The sequence below is a fragment of the Crocodylus siamensis genome, chromosome 15 (genome assembly GCF_052110815.1).
Source record: "Crocodylus siamensis isolate JL-2025a chromosome 15, ASM5211081v1, whole genome shotgun sequence".
In the NCBI taxonomy this organism is placed as follows: Eukaryota; Metazoa; Chordata; order Crocodylia; family Crocodylidae; genus Crocodylus; species Crocodylus siamensis.
In genome coordinates this window covers 53,863,242-53,885,180 of record NC_143409.1, presented here as the reverse complement: position 1 = coordinate 53,885,180, position 21,939 = coordinate 53,863,242, and the positions used below count along the sequence as shown (strand labels likewise).

General features: G+C 51.9%; 1 pseudogene; it reads right to left on the bottom strand.

Moving 5' to 3' along the window:
- Window positions 1–3,422: 3,422 nt before the first annotated feature.
- LOC149852906 (U2 spliceosomal RNA) lies at window positions 3,423–3,546 on the bottom strand (annotated as a pseudogene).
- Window positions 3,547–21,939: the final 18,393 nt, after the last annotated feature.

The following is a 21,939-nucleotide window of genomic DNA, read 5'->3' as shown; positions in this document are numbered from 1 at the left end:
TCATTGTGGTGCCCTGTGACCAGTGGGGTCCCTCAAGGCTCTGTCCTGGGACCCATACTGTTCAACATCTTCATTAACGATGTGGACATTGGAGTCAGGAGTGGACTGGCCAAGTTTGCCGATGACACCAAACTTTGGGGCAAAGCATCCATGCCAGAAGACAGGCGGGTGATCCAGGCTGACCTGGACAAGCTCAGCAAATGGGCAGATGAGAACCTCATGGTGTTTAACACCAAAAAAATGCAAGGTTCTCCACCCCTGGGAGGAAAAACCTGCAGCATCCTTATAGGCTCAGCAGTGCTACGTTGGATAGCACTACAGAAGAAAGAGACTTGGGGGTCCATCATTGACCACAAGATGAACATGAGCCTGCAATGTGATGCTGCAGCTAGTAAAGCGACCAAAACGCTGGCTTGCATCCATAGATGCTTCCTCGAGCAAATCCCAGGACGTCATTCTCTCCTTGTACTCGGCCTTGGTGAGGCCGCAGCTGGAGTCCTGCGTCCAGTTTTTGGGCTCCACAATTGAAAAAGGATGTGGAGAAGCTTGAGAGAGTCCAGAGGAGAGCCACGCGCATGATCAGAGGTCAGGAAAACAGATCTTACGATGACAGTCTGAGAGCCATGGGACTCTTTAGCCTGGAAAAGCGCAGGCTCAGGGGTGATCTGATGGCCACCTACAAGTTTATCAGGGGTGACCACCAGGATCTGGGGGAACATCTGTTCACCAGAGCACCCCATGGGATGACGAGGTCAAACGGTCACAAACTCCTGCAAGACCGTTTCAGGCTGGACATAAGGAAGAATTTCTTTACTGTCCGAGCCCCCAAGGTCTGGAACAGTCTGCCAGCAGAGGTGGTTCAAGCGCCTACATTGAACACCTTCAAGAGTAAATTGGATGCTTATCTTGCTGGGATCCTATGACCCCAGCTGACTTCCTGCCCTTTGGGCAGGGGGCTGGACTCGAGGATCTCCCGAGGTCCCTTCCAGCCCTAATGTCTATGAAATCTATGAAATCTATGAAATTCAAACAGACAAAGAAGATACAGTTGCCAGCTTGTTAATTATTCATACCTGGCGTGTAGTAATTGGCCACTTTGTGAAGTATGACTTTGGGAGAACTTCCGCCCAAAGCGGAGAACCCCGCACGCGCTCAGGAAATAAAGTTAGTGAACAGGCCATTCACTGACAGCTCCCTGCCATCGATCTTCCTGGCGTACCCCCTGTTTCTGCCGGCTCATTATCTTTCTTGTCAAGAGCTCTCGGAGGTCTACGGACCACGGTAACTTAAGTGCTTCGCTCGTAATCTGTATCCAGCAGTCTGTAACCTGAGTAGCAGAACATCTGCATGCTGTAACTGAATAAATCAACTCCTCTGCCTACGCTGCAACCATCAGTAGCATAAGTAAAATAAACTTTCTGTTTAACCAGCACGCTTTAAGTCCTCTGACTCCTACTCGCCGTTAACACCCACCTGTCCCGTCATAAATCACCCTTGCGCCAAGCCGGTCGTGCCGACCCACACTCGCAGGTCAAGGGTGCACCCGTCTTTAGGCGAGACATCAGCAACCTCCACAGGTGGTTTTCTGCTGCTTTCCAGTTGACTACCTGTTATGGATTCCCCACCATTTTTACTGAGCGGGGTGAGGTTGGGGTGGAGGCTGTCAATTACACAAGGCTGGGTTGGAGAAGCTCTTTTGGGACACTCTTTCCTGCCTAAAAATTGCAGCTGAGAATGTGACAAATTAGAAAACACACCACTGATTTCTCTCTCTCTCTCTTCCCCCTGCGCCACCCCACCAAAGAAATTAGGTTGTTTAGTTTTCCTGTGGGAATTTTTTCCCTTTCTCTCTTTTCCCCTCCCTGACTTTCTGCAGTCTGCACTCAGGGTGTATCTGGCACTGTGTTCTTGTAACATACAACCCAACTCTGGGTTACAAATGACAGTGGTTTTATTTCAGGTAGAAACGGTGTTCCCACTGGGTCTGTCTTCACTGCTTCTTTTTATTGTGTGACCCTACTGACAGGGGGCATGCCCAGGCAAGGATCAGCCCCTGGCATACTGAGCATGTGTGCTCCACGCAGGGAAGTGCAGTTCTGGGTGTCTGTAATGGCAGGGTACAACGGTGGAGTTGCTAGTTCTCCAGGGTCTTTTGTCTTTCAAATGCTGTCTTGTCTCTGTTCCTGGGTGAGGTCTGTGGTTCCTGGATGAATCAATGCGAAGTGATGGCCTGGTCATTACAGGCCATTCAGTAGAGGCCTGCTACCATTGTATTTCAATCATTCCCAATCATTCTCATTCATCTGGGAAATAATTTACATGGGAGGGGCACATGAATCATACAGTTGAAACACAGGGGATGCCTGGGCAGAGGACACAAGATGGAGGCTTGACATACAAAATGGAAACTTGCCGTGACTCACACTAACTGACATATATAGGCCTAAAACAGTAATCACACAATATAAAAGCAGTACAAACATAGTCATTATCACTTATAAAACAGTGGGTATCGATACCAAAATAGCAGGGAACTTTTTTGCAAAGAGGGGAGAGAAAACCAAAACTACCCAAAATAAAATGTTAAAGCGTGTCCTACATCTTAGCTTACTTATACTTATCTATAGGGAATAGAGGGGGAGAGAGAAAGTCAGAAATGGTTGGGGAAGGGAAGGAAATGCATTTTAAAATGAGTAAAAAAAAAAAGAAAACCTGTAGGGTTTGCTACAGGTGATGCTTCTGCTGGTACTGAAGGACCTCCCAGGTCAGGTTGGCCAGGACCGTGGCCTGGTTGGTCCCACTTCCTGGGATCATCAGGCATCTTTTACCCAACAGATGCTAGCCCCTGCAGGTGTCCAAGGCATTGGTGGAGCCCTCGTCTCTCCTGCTCTGGGGCAGAAGACGGGTTTTACACCTTAGTGAGTTTTCTTCTCAAGAGAAACTGTCCCCAGGATCACAGGTCTTTGTGGCAGTGCAGGGGAGGAGGGTTCAGGGGTGGATGTTATTGTGGCCCTTTTGGCTAAATGTCACTTGTGCTCACCAGGGACACGTGCAGCAGGGGCTGGGGGAGGTGGCTGTGGGCAGTCCAGTCTGTGTGCAGTCCCATACTGCACCTGCACTGACAAGGGACCCTGCACACTCAGCCTGGGAGGGTCTGAGAGCGGTGAGGAGCTGGGCACCTGCCTTTGAATCTCAGGCTCCATCAGGTGTCTCGGGTGGGCACCCAAAGCTGGGGCACCCTCAGGCCTCAGTGGTTTCTGCAATTCTTGGGCAGCAGTTACTGCTTGACCCCAGCCTGTGCTCACCCAGGCCCAGCTCTTGGCTCAGCCTTGAGGAGCTTGGCCTGAGTCCTGATGTCGGTGATGCTGCAAACTCCTGTGTTACCATGAGCCCAGCTGAGAGCGTTTTTATTTTAATTTTTTATTTTTTGCACCGCTCCTGGAAGCACTGCAATACCAGGCCGATGCATGGAGAGGATGGAGCAAGCCCCGGTTCCACCTCCCAACACCAAAAATCTACTCAATACCGATCTCCTATGGAGGACATGTTAGGGGCAACCCGCCTACGTGGTCACGGTGCTTCTCCTGCCTGGCGGAGAGCAGCCCAGACGGGTGCTTGTGCTGCCCGAGGAAAGGGCTCAGTCGGTGTCAGACACGTGAGCCCAGCAGAGACAACCCCGCCACCCTGACGTGGTGCTCGCAGCGTGCAAGGCACTGACCGGCGATATCGGTTGCTGCTGTTTTCTCCCGGGTAAAGACCAGGTTTCTGACAGGCCAGTCATGTTCCAGCTAGACTCTTCCATGATAACAAAAGAGATCTCGGTGTGAAACAGCCCATCAGCATCCCAGGCGATTTTCTCAGAGGTTGGTGGTAGTAGCTGCCCATGGTGACCTCTCCACTGAGAGTGCAAATGGCTGTGGGCTAGGGGGGCAGGAGCTCTGAGGAGAGGCTGAGGGGACTGGGTTTACTGACTTTAGAAAGAAGAAGACTGAGAAGGGATTTGATAGCAGCTTTTATCTACCTGCAGCGTGGTTTCAAGGAGCACAACACTGGGCTTTGCTCAGTGGCCACAGGGGACAGAATAAGGAACAATGGGCTCAAAGTGCAGTGAGGGAGGCTTAAGCTGGGTGTTAAGAAAACCATAGTAAGGCCCTGGCGCAGAGTGCTGGGAAGAAGATGTCATCACCTGCATCTTTGGTGAAGATTAGGAATTTCACCAGCATTGGGACTTGAACCCACAATCCCTGATTTAGAAAGCCAATGCCTTATCCATTGGGCTACTGGGGCTTCAAGAGGATAAGGGAGGGGCTTCCTTCTCAAAGGACAGCGGTCCCTGCCTGCGCCCACATGCTCTCAAAACAATGGCAGACAATGAATGCTTTTCTTCCGGCGCTGCGTAAGGACGGCCATGTCCTGGGTGAGACCACAGATCCCGCATGCCCAGCCTCCCGTGTCACACGGGGCTGGACCAGGGATGCTGACAGGCCGAGCACACGGGGTCAGACCGGGGTGTCGTGCACGGTGCCTCTTCCACTTGCAGCCTCCAGTGCTTGGGGTCGAGGAAGCTGGGATTCAGAGGCTGTCTGCTCCAGAAGCAGCTCCTGGGCGGCACCGCGCTGTCCTGGAGGGCGTCGCGCTTCTCCTCCACCCCAGACGCCAGGTTCCCCTCCTCTCGCTGGCCCCCTGCTCCCGCTCGCCCACCTCTGCTGCTCACATGCTCCCTCTCTGCTCTCCTGCTCCTGCCACCTGGGGCCAAGCCGGCGGGTTGGCCAGCCGCTCCTCCACGCGGGTGCCCGGGTGCCCAGCAGGCCGGTGCCGTCGTGCGTCTGGTGCTGGTGGAGACGGCGCGGTCAGAGGGGCTGGTCATCGGGGCGCCAGTCCTCACGCTGCGTCCCCGGTGGCACCTGGGGCCTCTCCCCCACACACAGCTGCTGGACCTGCAGAGCAAGGACACCGAGGACACTGCCACACGTGTCACTGTGGCGCTGCTGCTATTGCACCACGATTTAGTACTTCCTCCTCCAAGTATTACATCACGGCGCAGTAACAACAGTCTGTAGTACGCCAGTACATGTGGCACACTGTTATTTGAGCGGAGCGCTATATCAGGGGAGCACGTCGCTGGGGTGACGTAGCTGCTGGTTATGTGTAGACACGTGCAGGTACTACATCACTAGTGTGTTGCTTCAGCAACCCAGCATGACACTTAGACATGCCCGGTAACGGGACTGGAAGGGGTGCAGTGGAAAGGACTGTGTACGTGAAGGCCAGGGCGATTTGTTGGCAAAGGGGAAGGGGCAGAGGGAAGAGCTGCTTCCCTGGGGTCCCTGGCTGGGAAGGGTCAGGCCTTTCCTTGTAGGACTGTTACAGGGAAAGCAGAGGCCCGCTTCAAAGCTTGGACAGTTCGAGGAAGGGCATCCCTCGTTGCCTGGGGAGGCAGGGCGGAGGCTCTTTTTGAGAGACTGCAACCTCTCGGAGATAACGGGCACTATCCCCAGGGACCGGGCACCCCCCAGCCTTAGATCGGGGCTCGTGTGTGTCCAGGTGCCCAGGGACCGTGGTAAGTTATCCAGGCAGCCCCTGTCATGGGTGGCCACTGCACAAGCCCTGGGTAGCACCTGCCAGGGTTACCCTGGGCCAACTCCCTCCCTTCTCTTCTACATGCCAAGCACTTTGCTCCCATGGGGGCAGGCTCACGCCGCCCGGGGTCGGAGGGACTAGGGCTCCCACTCGTCTGGGACACTGAACTGGTGATGCCCCCAGTCTCTCCCCGGTATGTCTCATCAGAAAGGTGGGATGGGGCATTCCCCCTGCTGTGCCCGAAGTGTGCCCTACTGAGACATCCCAGGTCATGCCACCATGAGCTGTTTGAGCAGGCCGAGGGGTGCCCACCCGCTATGCCCTGCTGCTGCTGATTGCAGTGATGCCCGTGCGCACGAGTGCCTGTTGCAGGGCTCTGCGCTCCCGCGGTGCCCCGGGCAGTCCCACACTCATGTGCTGTGTGCATCACTGCCTGGAGGGCTATTTCTGCCGGTGATACGAGGCCCTGACCCCGCAGCTGAGGCGGGGATCACCGGCGCCACCAGTGAGTTTCTCTGCACGTGACAGCAGGGGACAGTGAGACCAGGCAGGGAGAGGAGAAGAGGGGAGGGCGCAAAGGGCATGGGAAGGGGGCCTGTGTGGGACACCTAGAGCCAGGCCTGCAACCAGGGTGGGCCTGTGCGGGGGCATGGGCACAGGTGGCCACAGGAGCCCCACCCCTCAAAGCCACCCTCCATGAGAGGGGCTTACCAGCTGGGCATGGCAGGTGGTCCTGGGGAGGTGGGGGGGAGGTGGTCTGGCTGCTTGCAGGTGCTGAGTGGCAGAGGCCCCCCACCTCCCCACGGCCGCTGACCCGTCCAGGAAGGAGCTGGAGCTGGAGCTGGAGCTGGAGTTGGAGCTGGAGCTGGAGCTGGAGCTGCCCCGGGGCGGTGTCCTCCCTGGCCTGTCCTCTGCCCTGGCTGTGGGGAAGATGTCAACCCGGGCGCCAGCACTGGGTGAGGAAGCCACGGGCAGGGAGGACACTGGCCACGGGTGCTGCCGGCCTGAGGGCTTGTCTGGGTCTTCTCTGCAGGTCTGGGCTGCTGCGGGGGCTTTGGCAGACCTCCAGTGCTTGAATAAATATGCTGCCCATGGCTTGGGTCCCTGCGAGTGAGGATGCTGGGCAGCTCCTGCATGCAGGGCACGGTCCTGTGGGCTACTCTGGGCCCCTGTTGTGCTCCGTGCCCGCCATTCACGGCAGCCGCGCAGGCTTCACTTTGACTCTGGACTGCCTCCCGGAGCAGTCATGCCCGTACCCGCGCTGTCCCACGGAGGCTGCCATCTCCTCCAAGGTAAGAGCATCAGCGCACCTGCCCTGGCTGCACTGCCGCCGCACCTCGGCCTTGCCCCAAATCACCAGGAGGTCGGTGGTCTCTTCTGCTGCCCAGCTGGGGCCAAGGACTGAGTGTCCCAGGGGCAGTGAAGCTGCCACGTCCATGGGGCTCCTCTGCCAGGGATGCCAGACAGATGCCCCGCGAGGTCCCCAGAGCAAGGCCGGGGCTGGCTCGAGTGCTGGAGCCAGAACGTACCCGCACCACAGGGGCACAACGCCCGGGGCCAGGGAGCAAGCACCAGAGCCTCCTTGCTTCAGCGGGGGCTATGCGGCACTGCTGCTGCCAGACAGGCCTGCCAGGAAACCCCCGAGAGCTGGAAGCGGGCAGAAGCTGGCCCCAGAGAGCTACAGCCAGGCGGGGGGCAGAGAAGCTGGGCTTGCCCTCCATTTGGAGGGAGTCTCAGCCAGGGTGCTCCAATGAGCATTAAACCTAGCCCCTGCTGGTGACTGTACGTGGGCCAGGAGGCTGCTCGCATGTGCTGGGATTGCAGCCACCCTCCGCGTGTCATGTAGCAGTGTTCCCGTGCTTCCAAATGGTGCCGTGGCACTTTAACTACAGCTTGTTCGACGTATTGAAACGTGGGGATGCTGATACGCGAGACACTCCAGGGGCTTTAATTTGGGTGGCTTTTGGGGCCACTTTAATTAAAGAACCTTTGCCCGCAACCTAGAGCATGTGTAAAAACTCCCTGTGTCTTCAGGTATTAGAAATAATATGCATTACCCTTACCTTGTCTGGAGGTAAAGAAGGAGAAGGCACTCCTAGGATTTGAACCGAGGATCCCCAATGTATAAGACAGGTGCTTTAACCAACTAAGCCACACGACACACAGGTAGGTGGGTTAGCCCCTCCATTGCACTCCTGTGAAGAGCACAAATTCTTCACAAAAATGACCAGATCCCGGGGCCTACGTTTCTGTCTCCCAGCCGCAGGGAGCCAACACGACTGCATGGGTCCAACCTGTCAGCTGCACGCCCGCTCCCAGCAGGTCCCCGCCAGCTCCTTTGTGTCAGTGGCTCCCACCGCACAGGCGCTGCCCAAGACGCACATTCCTGGGTCCATTGTGCAAGGCCCGGGCAGAGACCGCAGGAGGCCACGCGTGCTCCCGGTGTCATCCCCCCGTCTGGCACAAATCCCAGGGCAGCACTTTCCTGGGACTCGATGGGAGAACAAGCGCCGGCTCCAACTTCATGGGAGTGTGTCATCATCACAAACGGCACCGGGAGAGTCCGCGCCTGATTTGATACTTGGATAAAATGACACGCCTGGTTCAGCAACAAAGGTTCAACCTGGTCACGGAGGCAGCTGCGGGGTTAAGCCTCACTCAAGCGAGCCCCTGCAGGCAGTGGAGGCTGCTGGAGGCCGTGGCTGAACGATGGCCCCGGGGGCTTTCCAAGCTAGTTTCGGCAGTGGGGCTCCTCGGGGTGTCCTGCCTGGGGGTTTAGGAGCAGCTGGAGCTGGGGTTAGGGTTAGACAAGAGGCAAGGTTGGGAGGTGTCTTTCTGTTCGGGGATTGCAGGGACTGGTGGAGATGGGTGCAGGGCATCGGGTCGGGTTGGGAGGTGTCACCACGTGTGAGGTCAGGTCCTCATGGTGGAGGTTTCCTTCTGCTCCAGGGCTGGCGGGGTGTCCCGGGATCTCCGTGCTGGGCGTTGTGCTGGGCTTGGGGTGCTGCCCAGGTCAGCGGCTCTCATGGCACCGTGCGAGGTCTTGTGGAGGTGATCTCTGAGCTGGGATTCGGGTGCGAGCGCGTGCGAGAGCAGAGAGAGGGAAAGGGTTAGAGCTGTCTTTCGCCATCAGACTGTGATGTCAAACGCTTTCTCTCGCTACAGGGGTGTTTCAGCAGCTAAAAATCCCCGGATGGGCGTCGTGATGTTATTTTGGGGCCTAAGTCACTTCCTGCGATGACGCCGGGCCAGAGCCCTGGACCCAGGCGGTCGCTGTCGAGCGCGGGGGCAAGGCACCCCCAGAGCAAGGGCAGAGCAGGCCCCGCTGCCCGCTGGGCTAAGGGAGGCGGCAGCCCACCCTCTGCAGCCATTAAAAGCCAGACCCAGCCTCGGTCTCCTTGCCGGGCAAGGGTGACGGTTATTGCTCCTTCCTGCCCATTCACGCCCCCGCTGCTCCGGTTTTGCCTCCTCGCGCCGACTCCAGGCTAGCGCGTGCCGTTCCCTGCTCGCGCTTCTCGTTTGCCCTTCGCCTCTGGCTTTTCACTTCTGCTCAGCATCTTTCCTTGGCTTCAGTTGTCTCTGGCTTCGAGCTGGGAGCCCAGTTTGTCCTGCCTTGCCCGTGGCGATGAAGCAAGCTCCGACCCGACCCCGCCAAGCCCTAGCTCCTTGGGGAGCCAATCTGGCCCACGCCCTTGCTGTGGGAAAGTAGCTCCTGGGAGACACCGCCCCGCGTGCCTGCCCAACACGTCGCCACAGAGGCCACTTAAGCAGCGCAGGTGAGCTGAGCCCGAGCCCTTGCCAGGTGCCCCGTCCCCTGCTCCCCATCCTGGGACCAGAAGCACTGACCCCTGACCTTTGTCACCAAACATCCCTGCTCTTGCCCCTCAAATACTCATTGCCATTTTAGAAGAAGAAAGCCAAATCATGCAATGGAAGTCAAACACTGATAACACATTTCATTTTATTGCAAACAACGTTTGTTTTTTGTGTCTTATGTATGGAAAGTTTCACCCCACAAAAATAGTCTTGCTCTTATATTGTGTGTGTGTGGTTGGGGAGTGTATGGTGGTGGGGGTGTGTCTGGTAGGGTGTGAGTGTGCATGTGTGTTTGTGTGCAGGAGCTGCAGGTGAGGTAAAAAAAACTCTCTCTCGGTTCGTTTTCTTTGGAGGCTCATTGAATAACAAATCCTTAGGCACACATTGTTGGTGAGACAAAAGGTATATATTTGCAAATAGGGTCAGAGGGAGAAGACAAAAGATCAAAACCCTCTGCCCCTGAGTACAATCATTAGCAGGCTTTTATCCCCTCTCTTCTGGCATGTGTACAGAAACAGGAACTCTTACAACTCATTTCCGGTTCATACAAACATGCATGAGAATACGTCAGATCATGCATCCCATGTGTATTATAATTAACTACTTAAGTATGCGGGGCGGATAGGCTTAATATGTATTAGGTTATTACGCGTGCTCAAAAGGGACTCAAGGTTACTCAAGGTTCAACCTGAAGGCTAAAATGGCAATTATTCTTATCTTAGCCTAAAAACCGTAGGAGCCATGAAAGAAAGTGTGATTTAGTGTAACAAAGAGATAGTAAATTAGCAGAACAAAGAGAGCTCTTGGAGTTTTTCCTTCAGTTTCCAACCCCGCCCTTCCCTCTCTCATTAAGGAGACAAGGAGGGCTGGCAGCCTTGCTTATTCAAAGGACAACACTATTGATGGGAGCTAACAGCTATTGATAATGCATTTTTAATAATATTTCTAACAATATTCCCCCCTCAAGATGCTTTCTGATCTTTACTTCATTTGGGCATATCAAGATAATTACGAGGAATTTTTCTGAGGACCATGACTTTTGCTACAGTCTGTGCTTTTAGAGGGACTGCTGCAACCTGCATTCCTTCTACCGTGGTGGTTATCAATCTAGTAAGACAAGGAATGAGACAAGGGATAAAAATCAAACCAGTTAGAGCACACAAAAGCACAAACCCTACTTTTTTCCACCAGGGTCCTCCAAATAATTGAAACCACCAGTCCTTATTCCATGTAGTTTCCCACGTTTGTATTGGTACATGGGCTATTTTCCTAATCTCTTTGGCAATCTCTAAGACCACCTTCCCGTTATCATCTATTTGGAGGCAACAATTAGAAAGGTTGAACTTTCCACAGACTCCGCCATCCTCTGCGAGTAAATAGTCTAAAGCCATTCGATTTTGGTATATGGCTTCCCTCATCTGAGAGCTTTGTCGAGCCAGCAACTCGAGAGCAGTGGCGGTCTGGTTAGTAATTACTTCCAAGACTGCCTGCAACCGGATGATTCTATTCAGCATATATATTGGTGTCCGGTAGCCCCAACTCCCATCATTAGCCCATGTAGCTGGTCCATAATACTCAATAATCCTCTGAGGAGGCCACTCATCCTCCTTCCACTTTTGGGAGCCACCCTGTGTCAAACTTACATCAATACTTCTCTTGGCCCTGTTCCAATCATCATACAAAGAGACTCCCAGCTTATTTCCAACCTCAGATGGTAACAAAAAGAAAGATGGTACAATTACTCCAATATAGCAGGTTCCCGTCCACCCTCGTGGTAGGACCGTATAGGCACGCTTTCCACAAATCCAATAATGTCCTTTTAGGGCCCTGTGTTCCCCTCCCAAGGCTAGGGGGTCACGGCTGTGGAAAAGAAGGGGATAGTATTTGGTGCCCTTATGCCCTAAAGGGCCAGTGTGATAGTTACTCAGTTTAAACTGACATTTCCATACGCCATCTTTATCCCTATACTCGCACTTGGTTATTTCATTTGTGTCATTTAAGGCACTCCAATATGCATTAAACCTTGCCACTGTGCCATTCAGGTGTGCCCATTGCCACTTATAAATGTAGGTAAATCGTTCGCCTCGGGTCTTTTCATATGCCTGACATCTGGTAGGGTCAGGATCGAAAGGTAATATTCTTGTCCTTTTGAGATTTTGCATCTGTGTGGAGATTGGGAGCCTAACGGCAGCAGAATTCCATTGATCAGCATACCTGCTGCATACTCGGGCCCATTTTAATGTCCATGTACACTGACTATGTCCTAACCTCCTTCCTGTACCATTACTGCTAATACAGTACTCTCCCAATGCCACTTGGGAAAGATCCCAGCTGTGGTTCTCATCCCATTCTTGACCAGTACTCTTAACATCTGCTTTGTCACTGACCAACCATTTTGGGGCCAAAGGAAAAGCCCTCCAAGGCCACTGTTCTCCGGCCTCTCGGAGCCCCCCACAGGCCCAGCAGTTGGTAAGATTCAAAGTACTTGCAATCCTCTCCATCATATCAACAAACAAATTTGTCCCTGGGGGAGTAATTTGGGAAAGCGGGGGCATAGGCCAGTGGCTAAGGCTATGCAATCCTGCTTCTTTCATTATGCAGATAACAACAAGGCACATTATAATTCCCACCATATTTTCCCTTTTACTTTCTGGACTAATTTTCTGAACTTTGATTAAGCCGTCTCAGGTGCACTTGGAGATCACCAGTAGGTTCACAGCTCCACTTGCTGGCTTCTTGTTCCGAAGACGACTCAGCTTCCGGAGTGAGTTCGTCTTGGGAGTTGTTGTCCTCTGACGCTTGTGGATGTCGTTTCACACGGGTATGGTGTATCCAACGGTCATGGCCAGCGATCTTTACAGCGGTGTGGGTTGTTAGAAGTACCTGGAAAGGGCCACTCCACCTCTCAGTCAGAGGTTCCTTTTTCCACCGCTGCACCAAGACCCAGTCTCCCGGGGAGAAGTCATGTACCGGTACGTCTAAAGGCAGGCACTGAAAGGAGGCTGCATACCTGTGAAGAGAAAACAAGACAGACTGCAAAGCAATAACGTACATATGAAGCTCACTATTACCTAATTCAAAAGTTACATTCTCTCGCATCCCAGGAGGTAAGACTCGAGGCGGCTTGCCAAACATAATTTCATATGGGGTCAATTTAAGGCCCCGTCGGGGAGTGTTTCGAATGCAAGTAAGGGCGAGCGGCAATGCTTGAGGCCACTTAAGACGTGTTTCAATACAGATTTTGGTGAGCAAAGTCTTTAAAGTCCTATTCATACGTTCCACTTGTCCTGAACTCTGTGGTCTCCATGGTGTGTGTAATTTCCAAGTAACCTTGAGAGTTTGCGCGACTCCTTGAACCACTTTTCCCACGAAGTGTTGTCCTTGATCCGACTCAATGGACTCAGGCAGGGAATACCGGGGAATGATCTCCTGCAACAAATACTTCACTACTGTAGCCGCAGTGGCAGTCCTGGTGGGCCAGGCCTCGACCCAACCAGAGAGCTGGTCTACCATGACAAGTAAAAACCCGTGATGTCCGGACCGTGGGAGCTCGGCAAAATCAATCTGCCATGCCTGTCCAGGGTACGCTGCCCAGGGTCTACCTCCCATTGGCACAGGGGGTTTCCTTCGGGGGTTTACTTTCTGGCATGTGATGCACTTGGTAGCAATGCGCTGAGCTTCTACATATAGCCCTGGAGCTACTGCTTGGCGGATCACTAGATCACCCATGGCCAAACCTCCCATGTGGGTTCTTGCATGGAGCTGTTGCAGCACCTCCCGAAGCAATGGCCTAGGTATCATGACTTTCCCTCCTGGTACTATCCACCACCCCAGGAGTTCTTTTCTGCACAAGCTCTTTGTGCAAATTTATCTTCTTCAGGGGAATACTGTGGGACTAAATCTTGGATGTCTGGCCATATGGCATGGGACATGGCCTGCTTGGATACCTCCTCCGCTTCTCCCCCAATAAATGCAGCTTCCTTTGCTGCTGAATCAGCCTTTGCATTTCCAAGCTTATGCTTTTCCTCAGCAGCCTTCCCATGGGCCCGCACATGAATGACTGCTACCTCTTTAGGCTGGTGGAGTGCCTCTAGTAGCTTGATAATCTGGGGGCCATTAGCAATCTTATTCCCAGAGGCCGTAATAAAACCCCTTTCTTTCCACAATAGTCCGTGTGCATGGACTGTAGAAAAAGCATAGCGAGAGTCAGTGTATATATTAACCCGCTGGTCTGTCCCCAGCTGTAATGCTCGGGTGAGCGCAGTGAGTTCCGCGGCCTGTGCCGACCATGAGCTCGGCAATGACTCCCTCCATACTACCTTATCCAAGGTTACCACTGCACATCCTGTTCGTCTTTTTCCATCGATGACAGAGCTGGAGCCGTCTACGAAGTATTCAACATCTGGGTCCTCAATTGGGTCCTCAGCAAGATCAGGTCGCACCTGTGTGGTTTGATTTAGGACCTCAAGGCAGTCATGCATCGGTTTCCCTGGCTCCGGCAGCAAGGTTGCAGGGTTTAAGGCTGTAGTATGTTTGAAAGTAAGTCCTGGATTAGAGAGCAAAAATATCTCATACCGTGATTGTCTGGAGGGGTTAAGAAATTTCCCTCCCTCAGTCCCTAGGATCTGGGGAACTCCATGAGGAGTGAGTATTTCCATATCCGCACCCATGACTATCTTCTGGGCTTCTTCAACAACCACTGCTGTGGCTGCCACAGCCCGAAGACAGGCTGGCCACCCGAGTGCCACTGGATCTAGAACCTTTGAGTAATATCCCACGGGTCTCCAGGTCGGGCCCGATGGCTGTGTCAGCACCCCTGATGCAACCCCTCGATTCTCATGAACATACAGTCGATATGGCTTTTTACTATTTGGGATGGCCAGGGCAGGGGGCTGGGTTAATGCTGCCTTAAGCAGATCAAAGGCATGCTGCATTTCTTTATTCCATTTCCATTTAGTGAGACTCTCCTTAGTCAGTGAGTCATACAGTGGTCTAGCCTTCCCACCGTAATCTGGTATCCATAGTCGACAGAACCCAGTTAGCCCTAGGAATGCCTGCAACTCCTTGGGTGACTTAGGTGGGGTTAGACCTTGGATTGCCTGTATGCGATCTGCACTTAGGGCTCTGACTCCTTTTGAGAGCTTATATCCCAAAAATGTGACTTCAGGCTGACATATCTGGGCTTTCTGTCTAGAAACTTTATATCCTTTTTCCCCCAGAGTGTTTAGGAGTGACCTGGTGGCTTCCTCACAGAGCTGCAAGTTTGGGCTTGCAACTAGCAGGTCATCCACATACTGGAGGAGAGTCACTGCGGGGTGTGATCCCTTCCACTCCTCCAAGTCCTTCTGAAGGGCAAGTCCGAAAATATGAGGGGCTGCTACGAATCCTTGTGGGAGAACTGTCCACATGAGTTGGGCTTTTTGGAAGGTGTCTGGATCCTCCTATTCAAAAGCAAACAATTTTTGACTGTCTCGGTGAAGGGGAATAGAGAAGAAAGCATCTTTCAAATCTAGCACTGAAAATATTTCAGCTTCCCCCGGTACTTGTGTCAAGATCGTGTGAGGGTTCGGGACTACAGGATGGTCTGAAAGGATCTTCTTATTTACTGCCCGTAAGTCTTGGACCAGTCTGTATGAGACCCCATCTGCCTTTGGCACTCCAAGGATGGGGGTGTTATAGGGTGAAGTCCCTTCCACTAGCCATCCGTACCTCTTGTATTTCTCTATTAACGGCTTGAGTCCAGCTCTGGCCGCTCGGCTGAGTGGGTACTGCTTTACCCGAACGGGCCCCTCCCCATCCTTGAGTACGATCCTTACCGGGGAGACGAACTTAGCTCGCGCAGGGGTTCCATCAGCCCATACCGAGGGGTCTACTCCAGTCATGTGATCTTCTGGACTTACTGCAGGGCGTCGGTCCTCCAGGAGAGCCATCTGATAGTTCGAGCTCTGCTTGACAGGTAGCTGGACCACCATCTGATCGTCTCTGAAAAAGATCTCAGCTTGCAATTTTGTGAGTAAGTCCCGCCCAAGGAGTGCAACCGGGCAACTTGGAGAATACACAAAGGAGTGCTCAAGCAAATGATCTCCCACTTTGGTAAGGAGTGGTTTACAAACAGGGAGTCGGGTTTGCATTCCCTCAATCCCTTCCACAAGTACATGCTGTTCACTAGTTCCTGCACAGGGGGGTTTTTCTGGAATCATTGAAAATGTAGCCCCAGTATCCACCAAGGCTTCAAAGTTTTTGCCACCAACCCTAATGGTTACCATGGGATCTTCTCGGGCTCCAACCCGAAGGGTAGTGGTCTTAGATCCCTGTCCCCTTCATTCTGAATCCTCACCCTTGTCTTCTGCCCGCATGAGGTGACCTCTCGGTTCCCCCTCTCTCTTCTCCTTCAACTTCGGGCATTCCCTTTTCCAGTGTCCTTTCTCTTTGCAATAAGCACAAACGTCTGCTCCCACTCTTTCTCCTTTCCCCTTCTGCATCCCAGCCTTTTCAGAGTTCCCTCCAGTTATAGCAGCTGCTAGTGCTGCCATCTGTCGCTGAGCCTTTTTATCCTCCTTGCGCTCCTGCACTTGCTCACGATTCCCATACACCTTATATGCAATTTCCACCAGCTCTGAAATCGGTTTCCCAGCACCTCCCTCAGTTTTCTGGAACTTCTTACGGATATCAGCAGCAGATTGACCAATAAACATAAGATTTACCATGCGCTGGTTATCTGGGGCTTCTGGATCCAGATCCGAAAACCTGCGAAACGCCTCATACAGCCTCCCAAGGAAAGCTGAGGGATCCTCCTCTTTTCCCTGTCTCACTTCATACAACTTAGACAGATTGGTAACCCGAGGCACTGCCTTTCCCATTGCTTCCACTATAATTCCCAGATACCGTGCACTCAGCTCTCTGCCTTCGGCAGTGTGATTATCCCATCTCGGCTCTTCTACAGGGCAGGTATCACGCAGAGTACGACCAGCAGCACCCTCTAACTCAACTCTGGCTGTCGCAATACGCTCTGCTGTACCTAACACTAATCTCCTCTCCTCCGGGGTTAGGAGGGTCTGGAGCATCATCTGGACATCAGCCCAAGTGGGTCGGAGAGTCTGCCCAATAGATCGAAACAAATCCCTCATCTTTTCAGGGTCTTCACGAAAAGAGGGGCTCTGATTCTTCCAGTTAAATAAATCTGAAGTGCTAAATGGGGTGTAGACAAAAGTTGCAGTGCCTCCTTCCCCAATAACCTCTCGCATCGGACAGTTCAGCACCGGCTGTGACTCTACAGGCTTGCGCAAATAATAACCCTTATTTCCTGATTCAGATGAGGCACTTGGCTGAGGCTCACGCTCTAACTCATTAGGTATGCCTTGGTACATCGGTGGTGGTCTCTCTAAGGGAGGGGGCGGTGGTGCAGAAGGACTGGATGCCGAGGAGGCGTCTGACTCATCTTCGCTACCCGACAGGGCAACCGGAGCACAGGTCCGGTACTCAGCCAATTCAGAATCCCCCCCCTCATTAGACTCAGGAAGTACAGGCGCCCCCCCCGAGTCTTTTTCTTAACAAGCATCACATGAGACTTTACTAAGTAATTCTTAATCCAAGGTGGCTGATTTTGAACCACCCACAACCAACAATCAATATAAGGAAACTGATTCCAATACCCATTTTGCATAACAATTTCATGGATAGCTATCACTTCTTTTAGCACAAAGGATCCTTTCGGGGTCCAGTGGACCCCAAATGTTGGCCACTTGAGTTGACAAAACTTAGTTAAATCACCTTTTTTCATTTTTATTCCGTAATCGGCCGGCCTTGCAAATTTATTAAAATGACGTAATAAGCACCTTAGAGGGGTATCCGTGTTTTCTACACGGGAGCTAACCGTACCCATTTTGCCCACAAAAGTGCACCCAAGGCACACCAAATACCAAAAAGTCCCTTACAGCAGATGATTTACCATGAGAACATGCACACCTCCTGCTCCGGACCCAGAACCAAATTGGGCAAAGGGAATTCGTATACTCACTCAGATACCCCAGAGATCTCGATCCAAAGCCAAAAATGTGTACCTGGAGACTCCAAAAAAAAACAAAATTTGCATAGGAGCTCTTAGTGTTCCGGATGTTCCGGCTCACACCTCAAGCCCCCCCTCAGGGCGAGCCAAAAAGAAAGGCTCGGCGCGCAAACCCCCCAGGGGGGCAGAGACGATGTGCCGACGAACTCCGGAGTTATCCAAAGAAAGCCCCACGTTGGGCGCCAGATTGAAGTAAAAAAAACTCTCTCTCGGTTCGTTTTCTTTGGAGGCTCATTGAATAACAAATCCTTAGGCACACATTGTTGGTGAGACAAAAGGTATATATTTGCAAATAGGGTCAGAGGGAGAAGACAAAAGATCAAAACCCTCTGCCCCTGAGTACAATCATTAGCAGGCTTTTATCCCCTCTCTTCTGGCATGTGTACAGAAACAGGAACTCTTACAACTCATTTCCGGTTCATACAAACATGCATGAGAATACGTCAGATCATGCATCCCATGTGTATTATAATTAACTACTTAAGTATGCGGGGCGGATAGGCTTAATATGTATTAGGTTATTACGCGTGCTCAAAAGGGACTCAAGGTTACTCAAGGTTCAACCTGAAGGCTAAAATGGCAATTATTCTTATCTTAGCCTAAAAACCGTAGGAGCCATGAAAGAAAGTGTGATTTAGTGTAACAAAGAGATAGTAAATTAGCAGAACAAAGAGAGCTCTTGGAGTTTTTCCTTCAGTTTCCAACCCCGCCCTTCCCTCTCTCATTAAGGAGACAAGGAGGGCTGGCAGCCTTGCTTATTCAAAGGACAACACTATTGATGGGAGCTAACAGCTATTGATAATGCATTTTTAATAATATTTCTAACACAGGTGTGCAATGTGGGGAAGAGAGGAGGAGCAGGCTGCGTCCTCACCCCGCACGGCGCTGTCCAGACCGCTTTGTGGCTGGTCGGGTGTATATGGCAGGTTGTGAGCATGTCTCGCAGAGCCGTGTATGGTAGGGTGTGTGTGTGTTTGCAGGACGGGGTGTGTGGTAGGTGTGTGTGTGGTAGAGTGAGTGCATGTGCCAGGCGCAGCGTGGAGCACAACAGCAGGGCATCCCGTGCCCTCACCCCTCCAGCGGTGCCCAGAGCTGAGCCCCCGCCTGCTGCTGCCACAGGGGCTGCGCCATGGGCAACGTGTGGGGTCCCATCATAGAGTTGATGCGGGAGGTGTTTTGGCACCAAGGGATCGGGAGCTGGGCCTCGCGGCGGGTTTGGGGCCTCCCAAGCCCGTTGCTGTGTCCAGGCTGCACGGGGTCTTGTGCGAGAGTAGCCTGAGCGGAGGTCGGGTCACCTGCCCCGGGCTCTGCAGCCCATACGCGGCAGAGCAAGAGCCAGGCCTCGGCCTCCTTCTCCTGGCCACGGTGAGAGGGGTTGCTCCTTACTGCCCGTTCACTTCCTTGCCGCTCTGCTTTTGCCTCTGGGCCCTGACTCCACGGTGCTCACCCACGACTCCACGCTGCCCCTCCTGCCCCTCGTGCCGCTCGTCCCCGCGGGCACCAGTGACATGCCCGAGAGGATCACAGGTGACTCGTGGGCACTGGGTGCAAGGCTGAAGGGGACAGGGCCTCGGGTGCTGCTGCCTCCGATCCTTGCACTCAAGGGGAAGGGCCTGGGCAGGGACGGATGCACCAGCACATCACGGGCTGGATGCACAGATGCTTTGGCTTGTTCAAGCACGGGATGTTGTTGAACGAAGGAGGATTGGCAGGAAGAGACGGGATCCGCCTGACGCAGAGCGGGAAGAGCATGTGGCTCACAAGCTGGCTAACCGGGGGATGTCGCGGTGGGTGTGTGCTATGGGCCACCACACCAGGAGCCTGGCGGGGATGAGGCTTTCTTCAAATGGGTAGCGCAAGTCTCCCGATCACGGGCCCTGCTGTCCTGGGGACCCCTCCACCCTGCCGTGCTGGGAGGGCAATGCAGCCGTGCGCAGGCGATCCAGAAGTCAGCGGCAGAAATTCCTGTTCTTTTTTCTGTGGGTGCCCAAGTGCGGGGGCGGCTCCAATTGGGACATCTTCCCCTGGCTGTGTCCCAGGCACACACTCCTCTCTTGAATTCAGCAGCCTGTGTTTCACTAAAGCATGTTTACCAGAAAGACATCCCGTCCTGATCTGAAGATGTCAAGAGATGGAGACTCCACCTTAAGTGGAGAGCGCATACTTATCTCAAATTACAGTCATTGCAAGCTATAAGAATTCCCTATTAATTACAGACCAAAAATACAGTGCAACTTTATTTATGCAGCATTATTCGCACATATATATATGTCTATTTTATATATATATTTCACTTGGCACCTGTCCTAGTATTTCACCCAAAATACTTCACAGGGAAATGTAGTTTTTAAGAAACAACTAAAATGCCATTTCTGACATATCTGGTAGTATCTCGAGTGTGTAAAGTGATGCTCCAAGCTGCTTTACAGTGAGTTAGTATTACAAAACATCAGGGACTTGGAAGAAGTGAGTGTCTCGGCTGATTCAAACCAGTAATCCATCTCGTCAAGTAACAAGTCTCCAACAGTGACCGACGTCCGGTGTTTTAGAGGAAGCAGGGAGGGAGGGGAGGTATAACGCGATCCTTCTTTTATCGCCACAAGTCCAGATCCCTGCATAGTGCAGGAAGGCAGAATATGCTCGGGGCGTGGACCTGATGAGACCTTTACAGTAAGAGCCCCAAGAGGCTGCAAGATTCGGTTTGTCTCCAATTACACCCGAGATACAGGTTTAAAATTTCATCAGAAAACACCCAATTACATTTTACTCCTTCACCTAATTTCTAATACCACTGAAAACACAAAGCCACTTACACACACAACCCTCCCTTAGATAACGTGAATTAAAAATATGTGGAAGAGTATTTGAAGTCTTGTGGGAAATATTACCGCTCTTAAGATTCACTAAAAACAACAGCGCAGAGATCACTTGGCGTTGTATAGTACATAATGACATCCTGAGGGGCTCATGATGAAACTAGGAGGGTCTTCACATGCAAAGAAGATGCTTGTGGAAAGGAAATACATTACAGGTAAAAACTGACAATAAAATGGAAGAGGGACAGAAACGGCACATGCTTTGTGGGAAGAAAAATTACTGAAATATATGAACACACCTGCTTTTCCCTTAGCTTCCTACATGAGCTATGACTTGATTTTACCTGCCACAGCTGCTGTGCCCTGAGGTATCACAGTGCTGCCATCTAGCTACACGCGGTGTCCATCCACTCGGAGCTTAAAAGCTGAGTTCAAATCCATATCATGCAAAAACAGTGTTCACAGGCTTACTGAGAGTACCCGGAGTATGTAAGTTTGCAAGAATTGAATCTCAAATGAGCATCTCAGTTAGACACCTGTAGCAGGACTTCAGCCCACTGGTTCAAACTCAGCTTTTTTTGTTTTTTCATTCCAGGTTATACTTGACTAATACAGAGCTTGGACACTGGCATTGACTACGAACTTGGAAAAAACTCCGTTTAAGCAGAAGTTTGGGGACAGAAGGCTTAAAATTTTATCTTTTGTATGTTAGGAACTCATCTGACTCCCATTACCATTGCACCCATGTGCCTTACAATTTACAGTGGATGTATCTTCCCAACTTCCCTGTGAGGTAGAGAAGGATCATTCCTACTTACAGTCAGAGCACTGAGGCACAGAGGGACAAAATGATGTGCCCAAGGTTACTAAGGCAGGCTGTGGCAGAGTGAGGAGCTAAGCACAGCTTTCCAAAATCCGTAGGTAACCAGTGACCGTGTTACCTATCGGTAGAGCCTGCGTCTCCCTCCCTTTACATGAAATCCAGGAGTAACCACAAACACATGAAATACGCACAAGAAAGAGAAGCCTGAGGGCCGATGTTTCTATGATGAGGAATAGGAATGACTGGGTAATTTCTTTTAAAAATTAGGGAAAAGTCCTCCATGCATTTCGCTTTCATACAACTCACTGCAGGATCACTATGCAAGACAACAGAGCTTTGCTTTCCAAAGGCCAAAAAACCCCCAATCTTTCTGCCTACAAAACAATACATCTTAAGTCTTTTCAAAGGCTTGGCTTCATTCAAATTATTTACATGTGTTGTTGCAGTACAAGACACAAGAGGCAGGCAGAGGAAATGTATGAACTAAATACAAGTTGCACCGTAGGCTAATTTAAGTTGTAAAGTTAAAATAAAAAAAAAGGAAACTGTTTTCTATCAATGACTATACGGAGATCAATAGGATAATGAAGCTGGATTAAAAGCCCACTGCACTCAACAGTAATTGAAAAACTTCTGCTGTCATTTCCTCATCCCTTGTGTTTTTAATTAGTCACCAAACTTCAACTAACCTTCAGCTGGGGTCCGGGAAAAAAATAACATGTAGGCTGTGCTTGGCAAGGTGACGGAGTGGTTAAGGCGGTGGACTGCTACTCCATTGTGCTCTGTACATGTGGGTTCAAAGCTCATCCTTGTTGTGAGGTACTCTTGTGGGGCGAGGG